Source organism: Triticum dicoccoides, chromosome 2A (assembly GCF_002162155.2).
Source record: "Triticum dicoccoides isolate Atlit2015 ecotype Zavitan chromosome 2A, WEW_v2.0, whole genome shotgun sequence".
Taxonomy (NCBI): domain Eukaryota; kingdom Viridiplantae; phylum Streptophyta; class Magnoliopsida; order Poales; family Poaceae; genus Triticum; species Triticum dicoccoides.
The window spans coordinates 699,587,921-699,600,332 of record NC_041382.1 but is presented as its reverse complement, the minus strand read 5'-3'; positions in this window follow the sequence as shown (position 1 = coordinate 699,600,332).

The following is a 12,412-nucleotide window of genomic DNA, read 5'->3' as shown; positions in this document are numbered from 1 at the left end:
TATCTCTGGGCCCTCTCGGTAATGCACATCACTTAAGCTTTGCAAGATTGCAACTAATGAGTTAGTTGCGGGATGATGTATTAAGGAACGAGTAAACAGACTTGCCGGTAACAAGATTGAACTAGGTATTAAGATACTGACGATCGAATCTCGGGCAAGTAACATACCGATGACAAAGGGAACAACGTATGTTGTTATGCGGTCTGACCGATAAAGATCTTCGTGGAATATGTGGGAGCCAATATGAGCATCCAGGTTCCGCTATTGGTTATTGACCGGAGACGTGTCTCGGTCATGTCTACATAGTTCTCGAACCCGTATGGTCCGCACGCTTAAGGTTTCGATGACAGTTATATTATGAGTTTATGAGTTTTGATGTACCGAAGGAGTTCGGAGTCCCGGATGAGATCGGGGACATGACGACGAGTCTCGAAATGATCGAGACGTAAAGATCGATATATTGGACGACTATATTCGGACATCGGAAAGGTTCCGAGTGATTCGGGTATTTTTCGGAGTACCGGAGAGTTACGGGAATTCGCCGGGGAGTATATGAGCCTTATTGGGCCATACGGGAATAGAGGAGAGAGGCCAAAAGGAAGGAGTCACGCGCCCCCCCCTCTGGTACGAATTGGACAAGGGGTGCAGCCCACTTTTCCTTGTTCCTCTCCCCCTCTTTCCTTCTCTCCTACTCCAACAAGGGAAGGAGGAGTCCTACTCCCGGTGGGAGTAGGACTCCCCCCTTGGCGCGCCCTCCTCTTAGGCCGGCCGCCTCCCTCCCTTGCTCCTTTATATACGGGGGCAAGGGGCACCCTAGAGACACAACAGTTGATCATTGATCTCTTAGCCGTGTGCGGTGCCCCCCTCCACCATAGTCCTCGATAATATTATAGTGGTGCTTAGGCGAAGCCCTGCGAGAGTAGAACATCAAGATCGTCACCACACCGTCGTGCTGACGGAACTCTTCCCCGACATTCTGCTGGATCGGAGTCCGGGGATCGTCATCGAGTTGAACATGTGCTAGAACTCGGAGGTGCCGTAGTTTCGGTGCTTGATCGGTCGGGCCGTGAAGACGTACGACTACATCAACCGCGTTGTGCTAACGCTTCCGCTTTCGGTCTACGAGGGTACGTAGACAACACTCTCCCCTCTCGTTGCTATGCATCACCATGATCTTGCGTGTGCGTAGGAATTTTTTTGAAATTGCTACGTTCCCCAACAGTGGCATCTGAGGCTAGGTTTTATGCGTTGATGTTGTGCACGAGTAGAACACAAGTGAGTTGTGAGCGATATAAATCATACTCCTTACCAGCATGTCATACTTTGGTTCGGCGGTATTGTTGGATGAAGCGGCCCGGACCGACATTACGCGTACTCTTACGCGAGACTGGTTCTACCGACGTGCTTTACACACAGGTGGCTGGCGGGTGTCAGTTTCTCCAACTTTAGTTGAACCGAGTGTGGCTACGCCCGGTCCTTGCGAAGGTTAAAACAACACCAACTTGACAAACTATCGTTGTGGTTTTGATGCGTAGGTAAGAACGGTTCTTGCTAAGCCCGTAACAGCCACGTAAAACTTGCAACAACAAAGTAGAGGATGTCTAACTTGTTTTTGCAGGGCATGTTGTGATGTGATATGGTCAACACATGATGCTAAATTTTATTGTATGAGATGATCATGTTTTGTAACCAAGTTATCGGCAACTGGCAGGAGCCATATGGTTGTCGGTTTATTGTATGCAATGCAATTGCGCTGTAATGCTTTACTTTATCACTAAGCGGTAGCGATAGTCGTGGAAGCATAAGATTGGCAAGACGACAACGATGCTACGATGGAGATCAATGTGTCGCGCCGGTGATGATGGTGATCATGACAGTGCTTCAGAGATGGAGATCACAAGCACAAGATGATGATGGCCATATCATATCACTTATATTGATTGCATGTGATGTTTATCTTTTATGCATCTTATCTTGCTTTGATTGACGATAGCATTATAAGATGATCTCTCACTAAATTTCAAGATAAAAGTGTTCTCCCTGAGTATGCACCGTTGCCAAAGTTTGTCGTGCCCAGACACCACGTGATGATCGGGTGTGATAAGCTCTACGTCCATCTACAACGGGTGCAAGCCAGTTTTGCACACGCAGAATACTCAGGTTAAACTTGACGAGCCTAGCATATGCATATATGGCCTCGGAACACTAAGACCGAAAGGTCGAGCGTGAATCATATAGTAGATATGATCAACATAGTGATGTTCACCATTGAAAACTACTCCATTTCACGTGATGATCGGTTATGGTTTAGTTGATTTGGATCACGTAATCACTTAGAAGATTAGAGGGATGTCTTTCTAAGTGGGAGTTATTAAGTAATATGATTAATTGAACTTTAATTTATCATGAACTTAGTCCTGATAGTATTTGCATATCTATGTTGTAGATCAATAGCTCGCGTTATTGCTTACCTATGTTTTATATGTGTTCCTAGAGAAAACTAAGTTGAAAGATGATAGAAGCAATGATGCGGACTGGGTCCGTGATCTGAGGTTTATCCTCATTGCTGCACAGAAGAATTATGTCTTTAATTCACCGCTAGGTGACTGACCTATTGTAGGAGCAGATGCAGACGTTATGAACGTTTGGCTAGCTCAATATGATGACTACTTGATAGTTTAGTGCACCATGGTTAACAGCTTAGAATCAGGATTTCAAAGACGTTTTGAACGTCGTGGACCATATGAGATGTTCGAGGAGTTGAAGTTAATATTTCAAGTAAATGCCCGAGTTGAGAGATATGAAGTCTCCAACAAGTTCTATAGCTAAAAGATGAAGGAGAATAGCTCAAGCAGTGAGTATGTGCTCAAATTTTCTGGGTACTACAATCGCTTGAATCAAGTGGGATTTAATCTTCCAGATAAAATAGTGATTGACAGAATTCTCTAGTAACCATCACCAAGTTAGTATAACTTCGTGATGAACTATAATATGCAAGGGATAACGAAAACGATTCCCAAGCTCTTCGTGATGCTGAAATCGACGAAGGTAGAAATCAAGAAAAGCATCAAGTGTTGATGGTAAACAAAATCACTAGTTTCAAGTAAAGGGACAAAGGGAAGAAAGGGGAACTTAAAAAAAACAGCAAGCAAGTTGCTGCTCAAGTGAAAAAACCCAAGTCTGGACGTAAGCCTAAAACTGGTCACTGGAAGCGGAACTACCCCAAGTAATTGGCGGATAAGAAAGATGGCAAGGTGAACAAAGGTATATTTGATATATAGATTATTGATGTGTATATTACTAGTGTTCGTAGCAACCCCTTGGTATTTGATACTGGTTCAGTTGCTAAGAGTAGTAACTCGAAACGGGAGTTGCAGAATGAACAGAGACTAGTTAAGGGTGAAGTGACGATGTGTGTTGGAGGTAGTTCCAAGATTGATATGATCATCATCGCACACTCCCTATACTTTCGGGATTAGTGTTGAACCTAAATAAGTGTTATTTGGTGTTTGTGTTGAGCATGAATATGATTTGATCATGTTTATTGCAATATGGTTATTCATGTAAGTTAGAGAATAATTGTTGTTCTGTTTACATGAATAAAACCTTCTATGGTCATACACCCAATGAAAATGGTTTGTTGGATCTCGATCGTGGTGATACACATTTTTATAATATTGAAGCCAAAAGATGCAAAGTTAATAATGATAGTGCAACTTATTTGTGGCACTGCCGGTTAGGTTATATTGGTGTAGAGCGCGTGAAGAAAATCCATGCTGATGGGCTTTTGGAATCACTTGATTATGAATCAGTTGATGCTTGCAAACCATGCCTCATGGGCAAGATGACTAAGACTCCGTTCTCCGGAACAATGGAGCAAACAACTGACTTATTGGAAATAATACATACTGATGTATGCAGTCCGATGAATGTTGAGGCTCGCGGCGGGTATCGTTATTTTCTGACCTTCACAGATGATCTGAGCAGATATGGGTATATCTACTTGATGAAACATAAGTCTAAAACATTTGAAAAGTTCAAAAACATCAGAGTGAAGTGGAAAATCATCGTGATAAGAAAATAAAGTTTATACGATCTCATCGCAGAGACAAATATTTGAGTTACGAGTTTGGTCTTCAATTAAAACAATGTGGAATAGTTTCACAAAATCGTGCCACCTGGAACACCACAGCATAATGGTGTGTCCGAACGTCATAACCATACTATTATTGGATATAGTGCAGTCTATGATGTTTCTTACCGATTAACCACTATAGTTTTGAGGTTATGCATTAGAGACAGCTACATTCATGTTAAATAGGGCACCATCTAAAATCATTGAGACGACACCGTATGAACTATGGTTTGGCAAGAAACCTAAGCTATCGTTTCTTAAAGTTTGAGGTTGCAATGCTTATGTGAAAAAGTTTCAACCTGATAAGCTCAAACCCAAATCGGAGAAGTGCGTATTCATAGGATACCCAAAAGAAAATTTTGGGTACACCTTCTATCACAGATCCGAAGGCAAGATATTCATTGCTGAGAATGGATCCTTTCTAGAGAAGGAGTTTCTCTCGAAAGAAGTGAGTGGGAGAAAAGTAGAACTTGATGAGGTAACTGTACCTGCTCCCTTATTGAAAAGTAGTTCATCACAGAAATCTGTTCATGTGACTACTACACCAATTAGTGAGGAAGCTAATGATGATGATCATGTAACTTCAGATCAAATTACTACTGAACCTCGTAGATGAACCAGAGTGAGATCCGCACCAGAGTGGTATGGTAATCCTATTCTGGAGGTCATGTTACTTGACCATGACAAACCTATGAACTATGAGGAAGCGATGATGAGCCCAGATTCCGCGAAATGGCTTGAGGCCATGAAATCTGAGATGAGATCCATGTATAAGAACAAAGTATGGACTTTGATTGACTTGCCGAAGGATCGGTGAGCCAGTGAGATTAAATGGATCTTCAAGAGGAAGGCGGACGCTGATAGTACTGTTACTATCTACAAAGCTAGAATGGTCACAAAAAGGTTTTCGACAAGTTCAAGGCGTTGACCACGATGAGAATTTCTCACTCGTATCTATGCTTAAGTCTGTCCGAACCATGTTAGTTATTGCCGCATTTTATGAAATATGGCAAATGGATAAACAAAACTACATTCCTTAATAGGATTTATTAAAGAAGAATTGTATATGATGCAACCAGAAGGTTTTGTCGATCCTAAAGGTACTAACAAAATATGCAAGCTCCAGCGATCCATCTATGGACTGGTGCAAGCATCTCGGAGTTGGAATATACGCTTTGATAAGTTGATCAAAGCATATAGTTTTATACAGACCTGCGGTGAAGCCTGTATTTACAAGAAAGTGAGTGGGAGCACTACAACATTTCTGATAAGTATATGTATGACATATTGTTGATCAGAGATGATGTAGAATTATTCTACAAAGCATAAAGGAATGTTTGAAATGAGTTTTTTCAAAGAAAGACCTCGATGAAGCTGCTTATTTACTGAGCATCAAGATCTATAGAGATAGATCAAGACGCTTGATAAGTTTTTCAATGAGTACATACCTTGACCAGATTTTGAAGTAGTTCAAAATGAAACAGTCCAAGAAGGAGTTCTTGCCTGTGTTACAAGGTGTGAAGTTGAGTAAGACTCAAAACCCGACCACGGCAGAAGATAGAGAGAGAATGAAAGTCATTCCCTATGCCTCAGCCATAGGTTCTATAAAGTATACCATGTTGTGTACCAGACCTATTGTATACCCTGCCCTAAGTTTGGCAAAGGAGTACAATAGTGATCTAGGAGTAGATCACTGGACATTGATCAAAATTATCCTAGTGGAATAAGGATATGTTTCTCGATTATGGAAGTGACAAAAGGTTCGTCGTAAAGGTTTACGTCGATGCAAATTTTGACACTGATCCAGATGACTCTAAATCTCAATCTGGATACATATTGAAAGTGGGAGAAATTAGCTAGAGTAGCTCTATGCAGAGCATTGTTGACATAGAAATTTGCAAAATACTTACGGATCTGAATGTGGCAGACCCGTTGACTAAACTTCTCTCACAAGCAAAACATGATCACACCCCAGTACTCTTTGGGTGTTAATCACATAGCGATGTGAACTAGATTATTGACTCTAGTAAACCCTTTGGGTGTTGGTCACATGTCAATGTGAACTATGGGTGTTAATCACATGGTGATGTGAACTATTGGTATTAAATCACATGGCGATGTGAACTAGATTATTGACTCTAGTGCAAGTGGGAGACTGAAGGAAATATGCCCTAGATGCAATAATAAAGTTATTATTTATTTCCTTATATCATGATAAATGTTTATTATTCATGCTAGAATTGTATTAACCGGAAACATAATACATGTGTGAATACATAGACAAACAGAGTGTCACTAGTATGCCTCTATTTGACTAGCTCGTTGATCAAAGATGGTTATGTTTCCTAACCATAGACATGAGTTGTCATTTGATTAACGGGATCACATCAGTAGGAGAATGATGTGATTGACTTGACCCATTCCGTTAGCATAGCACTTGATCGTTTAGTTTGCTGCTATTGCTTTCTTCATGACTTATACATGTTCCTATGACTATGAGATTATGCAACTCCCGTTTACCAGAGGAACACTTTGTGTGCTACCAAACGTCACAACGTAACTGGGTGATTATAAAGGTGCTCTACAGGTGTCTCCGAAGGTATTTGTTGGGTTGGCGTATTTCGAGATTAGGATTTATCACTCCGATTGTCGGAGAGGTATCTTTGGGCCCTCTTGGTAATGCACATCACTTAAGCCTTGCAAGCATTGCAACTAATGAGTTAGTTGCGGGATGATGTATTACGAAACGAGTAAAGAGACTTGCTGGTAACAAGATTGAACTAGGTATTAAGATACCGACAATCGAATCTCGGGCAAGTAACATACCGATGACAAAGGGAACAATGTATGTTGTTATGCGGTCTGACCGATAAAGATCTTCGTAGAATATGTGGGAGCCAATATGAGCATCCAGGTTCCGCTATTGGTTATTGACCGGAGATGTGTCTCGGTCATGTCTACATAGTTCTCGAACCCATAGGGTCCGCACGCTTAAGGTTTCAATGACAGTTATATTATGAGTTTATGAGTTTTGATGTACCGAAGGAGTTCGGAGTCCCGGATGAGATCGGGGACATGACGAGGAGTCTCGAAATGGTCGAGACGTAAAGATCGATATATTGGACGACTATATTCGGACATCAGAAAGGTTCCGAGTGATTCGGGTATTTTTCGGAGTACCGGAGAGTTACGGGAATTCGCCGGGGAGTATATGGACCTTATTGGGCCATACGGGAATAGAGGAGAGAGACCAAAAGGAAGGAGGCGCACGCCCCCCACTAGTACGAATTGGACAAGGGGTGCAACCCACTTTTCCTTGTTCCTCTCCCCTTCTTTCCTTCTCTCCTACTTCAACAAGGGAAGGAGGAGTCCTACTCAGGACTCCCCCCTTGGCGTGCCCTCCTCCTAGGCCGGGCGCCTCCCTCCCATGCTCCTTTATATACGGGGGCAGGGGGCACCCCAGAGACACAACAGTTGATCATTGATCTCTTAGCCGTGTGTGGTGTCCCCCTCCACCATAGTCCTCGATAATATTGTAGTGGTGTTTAGGCGAAGCCCTGCGACAGTAGAACATCAAGATCGTCACCACACCGTCGTGCTGACGGAGCTCTTCCCCGACATTCTGCTGGATCGCAGTCCGGGGATCGTCATCAAGCTGAACGTGTGCTAGAACTCGGAGGTGTCGTAGTTTCGGTGCTTGACCGGTCAGGCCGTGAAGACGTACGACTACATCAACCTCGTTGTGCTAACGCTTCCGCTTTCGGTCTACGAGGGTACATAGACAACACTCTCCCCTCTCGTTGCTATACATCACCATGATCTTGCGTGTGGGTAGGATTTTTTTTTTAAATTGCTACGTTACCCAACAACTTCTTCTCCCTCAAGTCATGTATCTTCAACAGAATTGTACGCGTATCAGGGACTCGCAATCCTCTATATAACACGTACCACGTCCCCTTCGAAGGGTAATACGTTTCCGCATCGCACAGTATATATAGACTTAACACTGTCATTAGATTTAATCAATGGTGTTACATGATCGGAGGTAATACTCTTCGTGTATACTTTGGTGTCAGCTGTAGAAGGCCGCTTGTCGGTCTCTAGGTGCTTGAGCTAGCTCCATCACCTTTCAACACTGCAAAAACAACTTCCTACCCCAACTAACAGGTTATCAGACAGAAACAGGACAATGCATCAATTGGATGGTGTATACGTCCATAAAATGTAAGCCTCATAGAGAGATAGATCACCCATAATTAATAACTCGGAGCTTTTATGTTGCATCGGTTGAGACGGTAACATTAGCTCATTTTGTAGTTTTATTCCTCAACATGTTGATGTTCATTAGAACAAAATTGTAGATCAATTGTCTCGGCTAGGGTACAAAAAAGTTTAACAGATTGAATATGATATTTGTGACAAAGCAACATGTTGAAGCATGTTTTTTTGTGTCACTACATCAGATTTAGCACAATTAATTCTTTTTATTTTGAAACACATTTTTAGGTTAAAGGATGTTTTCTTATGTCACTGCATCCGGTTTAACAGATTTTTAGGTTGCCTGGTACTTGAAAGAACTGGCCCACATACCAATGTATTATGGCGAAGGCATGTGAAATGTGGATCGACCAGTCCTGAACCAAATTGTTGCTTTCTGTTAGAGGCTTAGAGCATGGTTAATGGTATAGCCAACAATAAGCTATATGGAGTTGCCATGTCACTTATAGACAATTCGATAGCTCGCTTATACAATAGTTAGTCAAACTAGTAGTGTTTATATCATTAATATATGGTCCACCTCCTTCTCTCGCAAAGGGTGTTAGAGTTCGTGGTACCGCTGGATCTAAGTTTATAGCTCGTTTCACTTCTCTCTCATCTTTTCTCTCCTCCAACTAGGCATAAATCTTATGTGGCATCTCTTATATCCCACCTATCTAACTCTATTGTACTTGCTCTTAGGGCAAGTTGGGGTTGTTAGAATACAACTTGTATTAGGATTATGACTCCTACTCGGTTTGTAATAAGTCTAGGTCAGGTGCGGCTTAGCTCTTATACTTACTTCTTGTACCGGCACAATATTGCATAAACAATTATTCAATACAATTCTACATGGTATCAGACTTTCGATCCTAGGGTATGGCTAACCCGCCAGCCCCGCCACCGCTGCCGCCGCCCGAATCTTCGAGCGGCGCGCCACCATCATCGCCGCCAAGGTCGCCGTGGCCACGGCCTCCTCCGCCTCTACCTCTACTCTAGCTCTACCTCCACCAATACCCCCATCCATCTCCTTCACCAACACCATCTCCGATATTAGCCCCTACATCCCCGTAACCCTAGACCTCGCTGCTCACAACTACTACTATTGGTGTCACCTCTTCGACGTCCACCTTGGGCGATGCAATCTCCGCTCTCATGTTGCCCACAACTCTCTTCCTCAATTTCATGATCCGCAATGGGTCAAGGATGATCTCGTCATTATTCAATGGATCTACATGCTAGTCTCCACAGAGATCTTCAATCTCGTCCACAAAAATCTCCACACAGAGCTTCGGAATACTGTGCAAGGTGATTCTCCAGTCGGCATCTACTGCCAACGCCTCAAGGCGATCGCGGGTGAACTCCGCGAACTTGGTGATCCGATCGAGGATCACCAGCTCATCAACGTCCTCCTCGTCGGCCTCAGCGAGCGGTTCGAGAAGCAGGCCTCCTTCATCCCTATCATGCGTCCGCGTCCCTCCTTCGTCGAGGTTCGCTCGATGCTCCAATGGGTCGATCATGCCCTAACGACGAAGGACTCCCATCCTCAGGTCTTCACTGCTTCTCTTCACCCGCCCGCGTCGACGCCGCCACCACCACCTCCACCAACAACACCTCCTCAACCATCTGGCTGGCGTCGAAGTCCCAACTACCGGGGCAAAAACCCTAGGCCGCCGCACTAACGATCATACCATGCGCACACGTGCCAAGTCCGGGTTTCGTTTACCTGCAAAAGATCGTCTCAATCTTCATGCATCTCTATCTCCTTCCTCTCTACCCAAATCTTACAAATCAGCTCTCCTAGATCCTAATTGGGCCGCAGCTATGAAAGATGAATATGATGCCCTTCTACAGAATAACACGCGGCAGTTAGTTTCTCGTCCTTCCAATACAAATATCGTTTCGGGCAAATGGGTTTTTCGCCATAAATTTAATTTTGATGGGAGTCTTGCACGTTATAAGGCTCGATGGGTATGCCATGGTTACTCTCAGCAACACGGCATCGATTATGATAAGACTTTCTCTCCAGTTGTCAAGCCCAACACTATTCGCACCGTCCTTAGCATCGTCGTCTCTTCTTCCTGGCCAATTCATCAACTAGATGTCAAAAATACTTTTCTTCATGGTTCTCGTCAAGAAACAGTCTATTGTCAACAACCTATTATCTTTGAACATTCCTCCTATCCTAATCATGTTTATCTTCTTCAAAAATATCTTTATGGTCTTAAACAAGCACCACATGGCTGGTTCCAACGCTTTTTCTACTTATGCGCAAACCATCGGTTTTACCCCTTCCCGTTCTGACACTTCACTCTTCACCTTTCATCACAACAACAACACTGCTTGCCTTCTTTTATATGTTGATAATATTATCCTCACAACTTTCTCACAATAAGTTTTAGATCATATTATCTCTCTTCTTCGCCATGAATTCTCTATGACAAATTTAGGTCTTCTTCACCACTTCTTAGGTATTGTTGTTATCCGTGACTCCTCTGGTCTTTTTTTATCTCAACTTCAGTACACTCTGGATCTTCTTTCTCGTGCTGGTATGCTTGATTGTCAAACTTCCCGTACCCCTGTTGATACAGGTCCCAAACTCTCTACCGACGGTGATCCTTTCTCTAATCCTTCTCTTTATTATAGTCCTACCGGTGCACTTCAGTATCTCGCTCTCACTCGTCCCGAAATTTCTTTTGCTGTCCAACAAGCTTGTTTATACATGCATGATCCTCGTATTCCATACTACAATGATGTCAAACATATTCTTCGGTATCTCAAAGGCACACTAGACTTAGGTCTTCATGTCAACAAATCCTCTCCCACCTCCTTGACAGCTTACTCTGATGCAGACTGGGCCGGTTGTCCAGATACTCGTAGGTCCACATCCGGATTTTGTGTTTTTCCTGGTAACAATTTGGTTTCTTGGTCTTCCAAAAGGTAGGTTACGGTCTCCCGCTCGTCTGCTGGAGCTGAGTACCGCGTTGTGGCTCATGCGGTTGCTAATATGGTTTGGTTGCACCAGTTGCTGTCAGAGCTGCACCGTGCTATTAAGCAAGCTACCATTGTTTACTGTGATAATATTTCAGCTGTCTACATGTTAGGAAATCCGGTTCAACACCGTCGCACCAAGGATATTGAGATCGACATTCATTTTGTTCGAGAGAAGGTGGCTCTCGGTCAAGTTCGCGTTCTCCACGTGCCTACTTCTGCTCAGTTTGCTGATATCTTTACTAAAGGCCTGGCGACTACTCCATTTCAAGACATTCGTTTCAGTCTCAACGTCTTCGAGCCTACCGTTGACACTGCAGGGGATGTTAGAATACAACTTGTATTAGGATCATGACTCCTACTCGGTTTGTAATAAGTCTAGGTCAGGTGCGGCTTAGCTCTTATATATACTTCTTGTACCGGCACAATATGGCATCAACAATTATTCAATACAATTCTACAGGGGTTAGCCTTTTGCTCTTGGAATTATAAGCTGACCTTGATTACATGTTGCCCACCCATAGCCCCAGGTTGGAACAACATCTAAGAGTGATACTATAGATACAATGAACCAACCAGAACAGCGAGGGTTAGACGATCTGGCTTTATCCCCTCAAACCAGCCACACTGAATGTGTCCTACAAAAACAGGCTGCTATTTCGCCATGTGCCCTTCGCGACACGTCCAATCGATTGCGTCATGTTACTTTGAATGTGACCATCATGTGAAAACTATCCAATTGTTAAGTGTGGTTCTATTCAAAATGGTTTGGTCTAAATCTGGCTTCAAAGTTGCCACTGAATTTGCTAGAAAATACAAGGTTCCAAGTGGAACTTTTTTAGGAAACTACGTTAGACGAAAACCATCCTGAACCAATTTTAATCTGGAAACAAAAGGTGGTTTTGCTACATTCAAGGTGACCGAGGAATGTCTATTTATTCTATCATCACTACAGTTTTCCGTATGGTTTTCTTGTGAATATGTTTGTAAGAAAAAATGTAGGGTTTCGGCAAGTTTGCCTCAAAATTT